The 15,534-nt window shown below is 33.5% G+C and overlaps 1 long non-coding RNA gene across 1 annotated transcript in view; it reads right to left on the reverse strand.

Annotated features, from left to right (window-relative positions):
- Positions 1-4,990: 4,990 nt before the first annotated feature.
- The window catches only part of LOC145999992 (uncharacterized), a 155,791-nt gene continuing 145,247 nt past the window's right edge, over positions 4,991-15,534 (reverse strand). The window contains exon 3 of the long non-coding RNA XR_014443453.1: positions 4,991-5,204. This is a non-coding gene — a long non-coding RNA (uncharacterized LOC145999992). The remainder of the gene's footprint in view (positions 5,205-15,534) is intronic.

The following is a 15,534-nucleotide window of genomic DNA, read 5'->3' on the forward strand; positions in this document are numbered from 1 at the left end:
TCGCATAAATTGCTCTTTTTGAGCCCGCTTAGCTCTGTTAAATGTGCTGTAACTCTGCCCCTATTTCGCCTAGGAAGCTCAAATAAAGCTTATTGTACAGGGAATTGAACAAGCTTTCCAGTGATATATAACAAGCCTGCCATTGGAAAAAAATATAATTTTGTCACTTGACCTTGGCCTTTGACCTTGAATATTTCAAAACATGTCATCACCAAAATTCATGAAAAAAATATATTTGGTCCCTCATACCATACTCTAAAATATATCAAAATATGATTCTGGGACTGCAATGGGATCAGAAGATACAAAATAATATGTGTAACTATGTGACTGATAAAAGTCTCATTACATGAACTATGACGAGTCAAATTTCCCTTAACACACCCCTACAAAATGTAAAGGAGTTATCCTGGTAATGAAAGAAATAGGTTAGGCACAGGGAGATCTCTAGCTGTGTGTGTCAAGCGCAGGTCTGGCATATTGTTGACCGCCATATTGAATTCAACGCAAAAATTTCAAAGGAAAGGGTGTGAAGTGATATATCAAATCAGGCTAGAATTTCACGAAAAATGAAACGGCGAAGGTTTTTCCAAAGTATCTTTTACCAGCAAAAAGTTATTACTGCATCCTTGTAACGATTTTCTCCTTTTCGAGGTGTTAAAAACAAAGTATTAAGAATGCTCCTAACGTATTAGGAACTCGTCGAGATCACGCTGACATCTTGGGAGAGAAAGAAGTATACGCACCATTGCATATGATATTAATCAGCAACATTCACCAAATATTTGAATAGTGGAGAATATTGGGAAAGGTATCTCAAACAATTACGTTACACTTCCTTTGGAATGAAAAATTCTTCAGTGACGAGGTTAATTTTTATGTTCACGGTAAAGTTAATAAAAATTATATGCAATACCTGTGATTTGATAATCTACAGTAGACAGATCCCAGCCGAATGGTTGTTGCTGGTAAGCTAATGATGTGGTATAGTGTATGGAGAACGGGAATAGTTGGTCCATATTCAACAACGGAACTTTAAATGGTGGGGGCTTCTTGGATGTGTTAAGTGAACAGGTTTTTCATCCTTGCTTACGGGATATGGCACTTCTCCAGAGTTTTGAAACAGGACATTGTGTGACCACACTATGTAAACATTTTGGCAATTTCCTCACGGTAAATTTCTAGGTAGATTGATGGGTAGACGGGGATCTATTAAAAGGCCTGCACATTCCCCAGATCTAACATCTTAGGAGGACTTTTACCTTCAGAAACATTTGAAGAGAATGGTGCATGCACCAAAAGTCCGTGATATTGACCATCTCAGAGAAGGCATAGTTGCTGCTTGCGATGTTCTTGCACATGCTACATCAGTGGTTTCCAACTTCAAAAGGTCCGAGGGCCAAAATTATATCCAGCAGTTGATTGGCGGGCCGCATTTTTTTTTGGGGGGGGGGGGTGGAGGTGGGGCGGGGGATTAAAAATTGTAAGTACTGAACTGAGAATATAGTACTTACTTTCGCATGAACTAAATTTCTAAAATGAGGCATTAAAAACAATGGAATCACAAATCAAAATTGTATAATTACAATTTATTTCACAGAAACCCAATACTTATGAATGAATTGAAAGAAATGAAAAACACACCATACAAATAAGAATCCTTCATAGTAAGTGTTCAATGTGAAAATTGAGGCCGAACTCCTTCTTTTATTAAAGTTGGAATGTCCACTTCAATTTCTGTATTTGAAAGTCTCAGAAGGTGAAGCAGTGAAGAATCTACCAATCGACTTCTGTAGCGGTTCTTGATGAACTTCATTGAAGAAAAAACACTTTCACACGTGTATGTGCTGCCGAACATCCATGTCATTCTTTGTCCAAAACTACGAAGGTTTGGAAAGCGTTCGTTTGAAAGGTATTTGAAAAACTCTGGCCCCTTTTCTTGGCTAGTTTGAAGGAACACATCGCCTTGCAAATCACACAATTCAAGTTGGAGAGAAGCTTCTTGTTCTTCGATGTTAACGCCAAGAGGATTGCTAAATAGCTGGATGCTGCTTTAAGTTCTTCAAAATATTTAATCTGGAGTCAAACTCATCCATTATTTATTTAATATTTGCACTGAATTAACAAATGTCCAGTGTTTCTTCATCATCTGCTAGCCGCAGACAGCTTGGAAAATGGACCAGATTATTCCTCTCCAAAGTAACGTTGAAAATCTTCAGTTTATTACGAAACCCATCTATGTTTCCCATTAAATCTGACACCAGTTGGTTTCTTCCCTGCAGTTTCAAGTTCAGTTCGTTCAGATGACCTGTGATATCTGTTATAAACGCCAGTTGTTCAGTAAAAATAGAACGTATTTTAATAAAAATACATAAAATTAATGTATTTTGCAAACTGGCTTCGCGGCCCGCAAAAAAAGGCATCGCGGGCCGCCAGTTGGAAACCCCTGTGCTACATTGCCAAATGTTCTATGTGAGTGTGAGAGACGTCAACGAGTTTGCTCACAGGAATATTGACAACACTATAATGTGCATATATCATAAGTGAAAAATAAGAAGCGTATAACGTCTTGCTGCCTAAAACTAAGTTGGAAAAACCTTCGCTGCTTCATTTTTCGTGAAATTCTAGCCTGATTTGATATATCACTTCACACCCTTTCCTTTGAAATTTTGGCGTTGAATTCAATATGGCGGTCAACAATATGCCGGACCTGCGCTTGACACACACAGCTAGAGATCTCCCTGTGCCTAACCTATTTCTTTCATTACCAGGATAACTCCTTTACATTTTGTAGAAGGTGTTAAGAGACTTTTGATTTGTCATAATTCATGTAATGAGGCTTTTATCAGTCACATAGTAACACATATTATTTTGTATCTTCTGATCCCATTGCAGTCCCAGAATGATTTTTTGATATGTTTTATAGTATGGCATGAGGGACCAAATATATTTTTTTCACGATTTTTGGTGATGACATGTTTTGAGATATTCTAGGTCAAAGGCCAAGGTCAAGTGACAAAATTATATTTTTATGAAAAGGTGGGCTTGTTATATATCACTGGAAAGCTTGTTTAATTCCCTGTACAATAAGCTTTATTTGAGCTTCCTAGGCGAAATAGGGGCAGAGTTACAGCACATTTAATAGAGCTAAGCGGGCTCAAAAAGAGCAATTTATGCGAACTTTGACCTTGAATAATTTAACAATTACAAGACGCACGAGACTAAAAATTTTCATAGTTACTAAACTCCATGCATAGTTTCAACTCCCCAAATTTCATGAAAATTGGAGATGGTCAGGTTAGGAGCTGTGTTGATTTCGCATGGAATGACTCTTAAGGCACCTTTTGAATAGCAAATCTACTTCCAAAAACTGTAATAGGAGCAGTAATTCCAGTAGATTAAAGTGAGTTACAAGGTATACCAATTAAACTAAAGTTTAATGCAACAAGTTTACATTATGCTACTGTAAAGTATTTACAGAAAGGTAATAAAATATAATAGAAAATATCGTGTAATTGTACACGACATTTATTTAAAACATAGAATAGGTCTATATTGTGTTACCAATTATTGTGACTACCTATTTTAGATACTGCCTACGTTAATATTTTATAGGTCTTATTTCAATCCTATTTTTCATTTACTGTGTAATTAGTCTTTCTTTTTTCTTATTACTCATGTTATAATTGCAAGTCTCAATAAAATTTGTCACATTAACTTTCTACTTTTCAAAGTTAAAATTTTTAAATGGTTACAGTTTATTTGTGTGAACTGGAATTTTCTGTCCATATAAAAGGTGGTGTAAAAGTCATCTATTTGAACTGACCTTTATTTTGACATCTTGTCATTTTGACATCTTGTTTATATCAGTAGTGTTTTGTCAGTTAAATATAAGATACTCACGAAATTTGATGTGTGCGAAAATTAATAAGTATACCCCACAAGAACTTGGAAAAATTGTGACAATATTTTTAAGGAATAATCTATCTGTAATCTTGACACAACGAGAATTTAGATAACATTTTCCCAATCGTCCAGCGCCTACACCGCAAACCATTCAGCGTCTTGCTTCCTTTGGGGATATTTCAAGCCACTGGTTTATGTGAATAAGCCAGAGACGTTACAGCAACTAAAAGACAATATTCAGCATGAAATTGAAAACATTTCCCCGCAGATTCTTTCCAACATCATGGAAAACGCAATAAAAGAGCCTAAATTTGCATCAATTAGAATGGTGGTAATTGTTTGAATGTTATCTTTAAAAATTGAGGACATAAAACTTACAAGTATCAATTCAAGTTTAACACAAAAACCTACTTTGTTTAATTTAAAACCCAAGCTATAGGCTAAGAAAATCAGGTGATGACTTTTGCGATACCTTGTACTTAATGATGACGTCAATAATGACTACACGTCTGTTTACAAATAACAAGTCTGAAGATTAAAATGTTTGTTCGTTTATGCCAGTTAACTAAAGCTTTTTAGCACAATTTATCTCAAGTTAGTTTCACAGTTAAGTGAATATACTCCTAGAAATATTATCGTTTGATAAGACTAAAGGCGATATTTAACATAAATCAATACAACATGAACTATAATTGATTTGTTGCATCAGTATAAACTAAATTATCATTAGGTTTTAGATTATAACACCATTAACCCTTGTTTCCATGATATGAAAAATTCAATATGCTGACCAAGGCAGAAATTTATTTTATTTTAAAACATAAACCAAACATTTAGATTGTGAAATTAAGTTCTGTTTTCAGGTACGCCAATTGTATTCACATTAATACGAAGTCATTCCCATAACGTCATGTCAAATATGAACATTTGATATAGACTATAAATTCTATTTTATGATTCAAATATCTAACGTATTTAAAAATAAAGTTATTTAATTAAAATGTGTGTATTATCGTGGACAGAAAATTAATTGGAACTTAATAAAATATTTTTTCTCTTTGTACAATTGTACAACACTCTTTAACTATGTAACTTAATCTTTTGTTTGGTGAATAAATTGATTGGCATTAGATTGAAATTAATGTTATACTCCTCTTACAATTTTGAGCTTACCCAATAAAGGAAGACACATTTGGTGGGCTTAAATAATTCTACGGCTTATATACCTGCATTAGTTATTGTCTTGGATTTATATTAATATACTTCCAATCCTTCTTCCGGGTAACTCCTAACTCGATCTGAAAGAAATTAATAAAATCAGCAATTAGTGAAGAGCTATATTTATTCTAATAGATGAGTGCACTAAAAATTCTGTGTGTATTAACACCGACACTTTTACAAGTAAACACTTCAGAATCATACAGAAAACGAGTTAAATGTTTGGCTAATATATATTTTTATTTTGGTAACATGCAATCAATTAAACCTTTGCAATGTTTATATCCAGCCATTGCAGACAAAATACATTAATTGTCATTACTGAAATTCGTTCTATATTACATCTTGCAACCTTAAAGCAATTACTGAAGGCCATTTCGCTCTTTTTTTTGTTTCTCTTACAAGCAATTTAGAAAACATTACTAAATTGTCTCCCGTTTTTCTTTCTTAATATTTTTAAAAATTATCTTTCTGTATGTTGGTAGACATTTTCTACCCAAGATTGTTAAGACTTCACAATCTTGGGTAGAAAATCTACCAACATACAGAAAAATAAGACTTGTAAAAATGAATGAATATATAGCCTATTTTCTTAGTATAATATACAATACGGTTGGCTTGATACATAAATTATCTTGAAATGTTATTTTATTTTTCTTGATTAGTTCGTTTTTACTGCTGGGTTTCACTAATCAAGAGGGTGAGGATTAATGATGATTAGATGAAACTGAGAAAGGGGCACTTTAAGAAACAAAAATTTCGCTTTTTAAGATACTCTAATTGCCATGTCCAGACACTTGGTCCCGAACATAAAATAAAATTTTCAACGGTTCAGGTTTATGGAAACCATTACAATCCTAATATTTTCTCGAGGTACACATACTCAAAAGGTACGCGGAAATATACGGTGAGCTACGCATGCTAATGTAAAAAGGAACTATTCAATAATGTATGTAATAATGTGCAGTGACGACTGTATAAAGACTGTTATTTTCCAATGCCATCCAAATATACGAAAATAATTACTATGACAGTTTTTAAAGCAATAACATCCATTATGAAGTTGTCCTAATTAATGTGGTTATAATGATTCCAATTTTTAAAACATATTTATGGAATTTTATAAGTCACTTTATGCACAACAAGGTTAATTGGGACTGGATCTACAGTTTAAAGTGGGATCTGAAGCAGTATGTGCCTAAAATATTTTTGATGCACGTAAATGTAGTTCATGATCCTTATCCATCTTTATTCATGATAAAATATTGAAACATAATTCAAATACGGTTGTATGTCGTCTTCGCAAAATCAGGCAGATTGTTAAATTTTACTGTAACTTTTACCAATGTACAAAACGTCATCAAAGTGATACAAATACGTCGAATGGAATTTATGTGTTGGAAGAATATGAATTTTCGTGAAGTAAGACCAAATCAATTAGTTCGGACTGTAAATTCCCGTTCATTAATGCACTATCGTTTCATTGTTTTGAGCAATTGTGAAGCGCATGACAACAGTGAAACATAAGACTCCTCATATATAGAAGCCCAACCTGAAATAAAATACAGAAATTATGTCTCTGGTGTATGCATACAAAATGTAATCAGTTTTTTTTTTTCAGGACAAGTATTGTTCATACACATTAAGATTAATACTTAATGGGATACGGGTGTGATAAAAGCTTTTGCCAAGACAATATGTAACAATGACCAATCAGACAGACCCTCGCGCGCAACTTCCTGTTATATACACCACTGTTAAAAAATATCAATACGATCTTGAACTTAGATGCTTTTAAGTAATGGTGCTTTGATTTAGTTTCAGAGTTGAGCCAAGACTGTCAATTTCTGCTGCTATCAAACTACGGTAAGAAGTTACCATGGCCGTTTTTTGTCGTATTAACTGCCATTACATAGTTAGCCTAATTAATGCAATTTTAACGATCAAGTTGTGAAAATATATATTTTGGTGCACTCAAGTGCAATTTATAATCATTATCTATCTTTAAGTACGAGAAAATATTAAAATTTAGAAACAAAAGACAGACTTTTCAATTTTAACGGTAATTGTAAATTCTAACGGTGTGGAATGATACATATAAAAGTGTCTACTACAAGTCAACAATTGTAATCTATGAAATATAGTGCGTGGCTTAAGAGGGGTGTGGGGTTAAGGGGTGCAAATTAGAAGGTTTTCTTGGACACTAAAAATGACTTAAATGTAGAGTTTTATGGTAGAATTTTTCGTAGCATTTAATACATTGTATGACTAGTGAATTTTTTTGGCGTTTGAACGAAACTGGGCGATACATTTCAAGATGGCGGATGTTGAACTTATCGTCACAAAACTTTGGAAAATATACTTGGCGCAGGAAGAGATATATTCTTCTGAAGTAAAAACTTGGTGAATATGAACGTAAAGATGGTTGCCGTCTCGGTGACATTAATTTATTCTTCCCTGGTTACTTCCTCAAGTAAGAGCTATTACTTTTGGCAGTCTCTCTCTTATTTTTTTTTTTTTAACTTTCGGATAACTTATTGCCCTGCAAACGTCGCCTGTGTACCGAAACGCTGAAACAACCCAGCAATGAAAATGTCACGTTTGGGAAATGAAGCTGGGGCCTATCTTGCATTTCATATGTGACGAATGGTGAGTTTCCTTCCATGCAAGATGGGAGAGAGCTTCCTCTGGCCTTGGGTTTATATGCCTTTTGCACGCATCATGGCCGACGCTAAAGTTAGCTCTTCTGGAGATACAGAATAACTCCATTTCGGAAGCGAAAGAGAATTTCTTGGAACGATTGAAATAACTGGACTCGTTTTCCTGTTGCCGTTCAAGGCAAAATCACTTTTGTCAGAATGGATCGACATTTAGCTGAAACGAGGGAGCTATGTTCACTTTTGCCCCGAACCCCATCCTATTTTTTCCTCCAGTTCATCAAATTATTTCTTGTCTTCTCGAAAAATGAGTGGAAGAACGAGAGAAAAACGTTCACTCAATACGATACTTCACGTTGTAAAATTTGATATTGGAGCTAATTTACAGTGGTCTTTAATTGTAGTCAAATTACTGTAAAAACTTCACTGACGAGACGGACTGTCAATTTTCGCTGTCATACATATACATGACCATAATCGTTTTTTTTAAAGTATTAACGGTCATTACATGTAAAAGGTGGTTTTTTTTTAGAGAGATAGAACTTTTGATAGGGATAGCTGTCATTTGTTTTGTTTTGATGACATGTTGTTTTGTCATTTCATATCAGTGAGCATTGGCAAATGATCATAGAAAGACTGACGCCGCAACAACGTTTACAAATTGTGGAAATATATTTCCAAAATCAATTTTCTGATCGCCAAACGTATAGAGAACTTCGGAATTTGTATGGTGCACATAATCGTCCATCAGAGCAACTTATTCGTCGAACCTAACGTTAAAGAAGCACAATATTATTTTTCAAGTCAGCAATCTGTCTAGCGGAATTAAAGTAAACCAGCAACAATTGACGCTTTGGAAGCCAACATAACTCGTGTTATTAACGACATACGTCCCCAATTACTTGAAAAAGTGGTTCAAAATTGGACTGATTGAATCCGGTTCATCACAGCTAGTCGTGGTGGACATATGCCGGAAATTATTTTCAAAAAGTAAATGTCATAAAGTTATCTTTCAAATAAAAACACAATTGGCTTCAAACTTAATTTTTTATGTGTTTAATTTAAATTCAAAGTTCTATCACTCTAAAAAAGACACCCTGTAATTTTAATGATTGAGTTTTTAAAAATATATTTATGGTGCATTCAACAGCAAATTATAATCATTATCTATTTTTATGCATGATAAATTATTCTAATTTACATAAAAACGATTGCGTTCACTTTTTGTAAATGAAGAGGCAAACTGTAAAATTTTAAGAACAACATATTGTGAATTTCCCGGTAATTTTAACAGTGTGGTGTCTCAGTTGTAAGGTTTCGAGTTTGAGTCCCGGTCTTGCCTTGGTTCCTTGTGAATGCCCCTTCATAAACTTAATCTAATCATCATTCGTTCTAATCGTCACAATTAGTCAAAAGAGGCAGAGAAGTGATTCCAAATAAAATATATATATACGAGTAATAATGTATGCAAACCTTATGGAGAAGAACGTGCCCTTCAATATTTTATTCAACATAGAATACAATAAATATAACTCAAAATATGTAAAAATTTCCTCTCCTATACGATTTCGTCAACATTGAATAAAAATTAATCACTTTTGATATAATAGAATAGTGAAAAGTAGCAACCAGGTTACAGTCATTGAGTTCTTCCACGAGAATTGTCTGTATACTTCCTCTATTATTACTACAGTAATGTTGTCCCGAAAGAAAGGATCCCTATTTACTTCAACGTTGGTTGCTTGAAGAACTGTTAGTTTCATAACTTGGAACAGTTTACGTTCAATTGCAAAAATACGTTCCACAAATATATGTGCTATACCACATCCGATTTATTAAACTGTAAATATGCTAAAACAGGTGGTTTTGCAAACCAAGCTTTGAGGCTGAGTAAATAAAATGTGAATACGTATATTACATACTGATTTAGTAACTTTTGACTGTCGTTTTTAAAAGCGTGAATTCACTTTAAACTTTAAATGATGTGTGTATGCCCTGTAAATGTTTAGTTAGAAGCAAATTAGAATATGCTTGCTCTGTATGGGCGCCAACCTGTAACTCCCAGAAAAATATGATTGAACGTATACAGAAAAAAATCTCAGATTTGTATGTTATAAAAAGCATCAAATATCGCCAATGATACTTAAAACACTATACAATGATTTGTTAAATGAATTTGATTTTGTAAGCCTTTCAAATAAACGTGAAATTTTTCAACAAGTGGTTCTGCATAAAATAATAAATTGGCATATTGATTGTAGTATTTTACTAGAAAGAATGTGGTTTAATGTAAGGCAGCGTCATTTACGTAATAGACGTTTATTTACAGAGAACAGAAATGTAAAAGTTACCCACTACAATAAATGACCATTGAATATAACAAGATCTCAAATCGTCTGGTGGACCTGGATTTCGGTATGTCACAGGCCAAATGTATGAATATGTTAAAGGGGTATTATTCGTAAATAGTGGATATATTACAAGGATTGGATTGGTCACATTGAAGTTTGTTGTAATGATATTTTGTACCAGTGTTTGTGATTCTGGTGAAATGGGTATTTGAAAATGTTTGTTTTTGCAGTTGAGTAGTAAACATCTTATGTCACAAACATGTATAATATGCATGTATGTATTATGTATTATATGTGTATGTTTATGTATGTCTGTGTTTAAAGGATGCAAGAGGGAGAGGTGTTGATGGAGGTGTCTATGTACGTACATGTTGTAAATGTAAATATAATATTATAATACTACCTTCTGTAATTAGAGACTTGTCTCTATTGAAGGTAAATAAATAAATAACATTTTATCATCCTCTCATTTAAAATCAAAGACTGTAAATGTTAACATATTGAAAATAGTAATTTTGCCTGTATCTATGTATGGACATGCCACGTGGTTCCTTCAAAAATGTATCAATTGACGCAAAAATGTGTAAGTTTTTTTTTCTCGAATAATACATTCAATGTGCATAAACTCAGAATGATGTGCACAGGATCGGCCCTAGGTGGGTGCAGAACCTAGAGCACATACATAACATGCGGGGGTCCTAAAACGAAAATTGTTCAGATCAATTTTAAAAATCCGATATCTCAGTGATTTATATACCTCCCTAAACTTTTTCACAGAGAATAATCAATTAACATTTTGATGCAGGTTTCATCATTTTAACCCCCCCCCCCTAAAATCGTACATACACCCGTCAAAATTGAAAATTCTGGATACATTCTTGCTCATTCTAAAAGTAATAAACAGTTCTGTATTACATATTTTGTGTAATGTGAAACTAGTATCATTTATGACTTCAATTTTTTACTTCAACTTTCTTTATTGGCATTATCTATTAGTTTTACCAAAACTCAACTTTTTCTTTCTTTGATGCAAAGTTTTCAATAACTTTTTCTCCCCGTAATCTAGAGACGAGGAAATTCTCTTCTCAACGCGACGTGGTTGGTCTTAAGTAACTTTGGATAAGTTTAAGCTTCGAAAAACTTCTTTCAGCACTAGCTACAGTAACAGTAGGCAAAATTGTCAATGCAATGTACGTGTTTGGAAAGGAGTCTAAAATATGCCGAATGTATTGTAGGGCTTGTTTTGTCGTTTAAATTTCTTGAGGTAAGGGATCACGGGACACTTTCAGTTCTAAACATAAATTACTGCCATCAATATGCTTGGCTAATTCTTCTTGAGTCATACTCCGTAGCCATGCTCCTTTACGCATTGTAAATGTAAAACAAAATCATCTTACAAGTATTTCTAATGTTGTAGGCCTATTTGCCCTTGAGGATAAATACTTTTTCTTTATTCTTTATGGGAATGGCCTGGTGCGGGATCTCGGGCGAGTGTCCCCACAAGGCTGGCTCTGAAGGGGCACAAAAAGGCACACAAAAATTCATCAAATGACACGATCAGACCTTACAAGCAAATAAAATTAGATTTTGAAATCATATTTAAATGTGTCAATTTATGCATCAAAAGTGCACTAACCTATGATTCATTTCGAGATGTAATATTTTTAAAAAAAATTAAAGGTTAAAATAGCCTAACTAAATAGTACCGCTAGTTGCGTATCAAATTAGGCTTCCTAAAAGCTTTTGAAAATGAAATCTTAAGAACTATATTTGGATAGGGTGACCATACATGCCGTTTTGACCGGGACTGTCCCGTTTCAGAGGCGTGTCCCGGTCATCCCGTCCAGATTTTTAAAATCCTAAATATGTCCCGTTTTATAAAAGAGGAGTTAGCTTGAAAACCAAATCTAAATTTGAGAGACATTTCATGCTAAAAAAAAAGAAAAAATAGAATTTTTAAACGCCGTCACACAGAACCCAAAACGTGTCAATTGACACATATATATTTTGATTTCAATAACACGTTAACGTGCATAAACTGCAAATGATGCACCTTTTAGTGTGTCAAAATACACATAGGAATGTATTAAAGGATATTTTTATGAGATTAAGTCCCGTGTGATGCATTAAAATGCATCAATTTGGAAGATCAGACAAGATTATTTCGAATATAACAAAATTACACATTTAGCTGTGTCAATTGATGCATTAAAAGTGAAAGTTTGTTATTTTCGAAATGATCTTGTCTGATCTTCCAAATTGATGCATTTTAGTGCATCACACGGAACTTCATCTCATAAAAATACCCTTTAATACATTCCTATGTGTATTTTGACACTAAAAGGTGCATCATTGCAGTTTATGCACGTTAACATGTTATTGAAATCAATATATATGTGCCAATTCACACGTTTTGGGTTCTGTGTGTAGAGAATGTTCGAGCAGACAGTTGTATTGTTTTGCGTGTGTTCCGTTATTTGTAGAGCAATGAATATGGCCAAAAAGCGAATATGTAGTTTTAATACGGACCTGCAACAGGAATTTTAATTCTTGCGTCTTCACACAAACTCAAAAGACAAATCTCGTACTGTGTGTCAGAGTTTTATGAACGGTTCGTGAGGAATAAAGTTTTTCTCAAGAAGAAGAAGGGACCAGACACACTATATGCAAACCATACTGTAACAACTCTTGACAACGGGAGATCATATTTAATTTATTATTTGTGATGTATCATTTGTTTATTTATTTCAAAAAAGAATAAGATTCGGTAAAAAGAGATAAATTATATAATATATTATTCGAGTTAGGAATATCTAAGAAGCTTGTTAATATGATAAAAGTATGCACCAGTGAAACAGAAACTAAAATTCGTGTGGGTATTAATGTGTCTGACAAATTTACAATTCATGATGGGTTAAAACAAGGAGATGCATTATCTCCATTGCTCTTTAATTTTGCCTTAAAATATGCTGTAAGGAACGTAAAAGAAACTAAAGAAGGACTAAAATTAAATGGTTTGACTCAGTTGTTAGCATATGAAGATGATGTAGACTTACTGGGGGATGATGTGAATACAATTAAGAATAATGCTAAAATATTTTTCAAAACTGCTAAAGAGATAGGTTTGGAAGTTAACAAAGAGAAAACTAAATATATGCTTACAGGCCGAAACCAAGTGTTAGGTAATAATCGAAATCTAATTATTGATAACTCGTTTGAACCAGTTTCCAAATTCAAATACTTAGGAGTAATATTAACAAATGAAAATTATATTAAAGAGGAAATAAAAAGTAGGCTTAATTCAGGAAATGCATGTTACTTCTCTCTTCATAAACTTTTGTCTTCTCGTTTAATATCTAAGAAACTAAAAGTTAAAATATACAAAACAGTAATTTTGCCTGTAGTATTATATGGATGTGAAACTTGGTCCCTTACATTGAAAGAGGAACATAAATTGAGAGTATTTGAAAATAAGATCCTTCGGAAAATCTTTGGACCTAAAAGGGATGAGGAGACAGGTGAGTGGAGAAGGTTACATAATTTAGAACTACATAATTTGTATTCATGTCCAGATATTATTAGAATAATTAAATCAAGAAGACTTAGGTGGGCAGGCCATGTGGCACGAACGGGAGAGGAAAGAGGAGTTTACAGGATTCTTGTTGGGAAACCTGATGGTAAGAGACCTGTAGGAAGACCAAGACGAAGATGGAGGGACAACGTTGAGATGGACCTAAGGGAAATCGGTAGGGATAGAACTTGCTCAAGATAGGGAAAGATGGAAGGCCTGTGTTGCTGCAGCCATGAACCTTCGAGTTTAAAAAGGCTAGAGAGTTAGTTAGTTAGTTAGATGTATCATTTATAATTAGGCCTAACCGGGTTTAGACGGGGGGAATGTCCTTGGGATGTCCCGTTTTTTGGGTCAAAATATTATGGTCACCCTATATTTGGATCTAAAAGACATGAAATAATAAGTGAGTGGAGAAGGTTACATAGTATAGAACTACATATTGCGTATTCATCCCGATAGAATATTAGAATAAGTAAATAAAGAAGACTTCGGGATAGGATAGAAAAGAGTATAGTTTTTTGGGGGGGCTGACGTTAAGAGACATAGGCGGATGTAGATTGTTTTTTTTTTCCCCGGGAGGGGACAAATGTAACAATGGAAATATAGTGGGTATATTTTTCTAGATGTTAAAAAACAGTCCCAAGTAGGTATATTACATTCACTTCAAGACGATTTAGATCGGGACTGGGCCTTCAAAGTTGAATCCGATTCACTGTATACAATGTACCTTCACTATGAAACGAAACCCGAACCCTTTGATGAGAAGATGAGACTTTTAGATTTTTGTGAAATAAAATTATTCTACATTGTTGTTATTTATGATGATTACTGAAGGAAAGAAGATAAGCTTAAGAATTTCTCAGCAGAAACTGTCACAAACATCGAATATATTTGGCCTATAGTCTCTAGGATTAGTTGTGATAATAACTATGTTTAGTCTTCTTGTGAATCGTGTTAAAAATACTGTGGGACATTTTGCAGTAAGTAATTCGTACCCAGGAAACTATTGTGATTTGTATTTCCAAACGTTCACTTTATGTTAATATTACAGATGCAATACAAATTATCTTTATTTTTATCATTTCTAGATAGTTACAATGACATTGCTAGAGATAAGTTAGGTGCTTAGGGACAAAGGGACAAAACACAAGATGGGACTATCTAGAAAATTAATTGCATACACATTTGTCCATGGCAAATTCCTTTACTGAGAACTTCTATTGTTTCCGTACAGAGAGTTGAATTTAAACTTTGAATTATTATTGTTACTAAATCAATTATGCAACATATTTTTCTTTGATCTTTTTGGTACACTTAGCATGTGTAAATAATATTATAAAAATAAATCATTAACATATATACGCAAGTGGTGTTTGTAAGCGATTGATACTATTCATTTTCTTCTTTCATCTATGAACGAAAATTCCAAGTATGATATGTTCAAATTAATTTCATTGTCAATCAAGAGTTAATTAATGAAAAGCAAGTTCGGTGTAAAACTTACATGTGTTAGTAGAAATGCAGGAAATATGTCTCTTTCTATGAAAAGGGTGTGTATGTGTAGTAAATGCATCTAACGAAGGCAGTGAGCCATGCTTAGAGGGGTAACCGGGATATTGCCCGATGTTTCTGGGGGCTCGCAAATGCAAGTGTTACTTTTGTAGAGTAAGAAGTAATTCAATAAATAGTTCGTTTTTCAGTTAGACTTACCTTTCTCTAAGTTTCCGTGCAGATTTTGCATTACTTTGAATCTACGTAACTATATATTTTAATATTTAAACATAATGAGGTTGGTTATTTATAATACAATGAAAATTAATGTATATTTTCA

The sequence above is a fragment of the Lepisma saccharinum genome, chromosome 16 (genome assembly GCF_977018435.1).
Source record: "Lepisma saccharinum chromosome 16, izLepSacc3.1, whole genome shotgun sequence".
NCBI classification, from domain to species: domain Eukaryota; kingdom Metazoa; phylum Arthropoda; class Insecta; order Zygentoma; family Lepismatidae; genus Lepisma; species Lepisma saccharinum.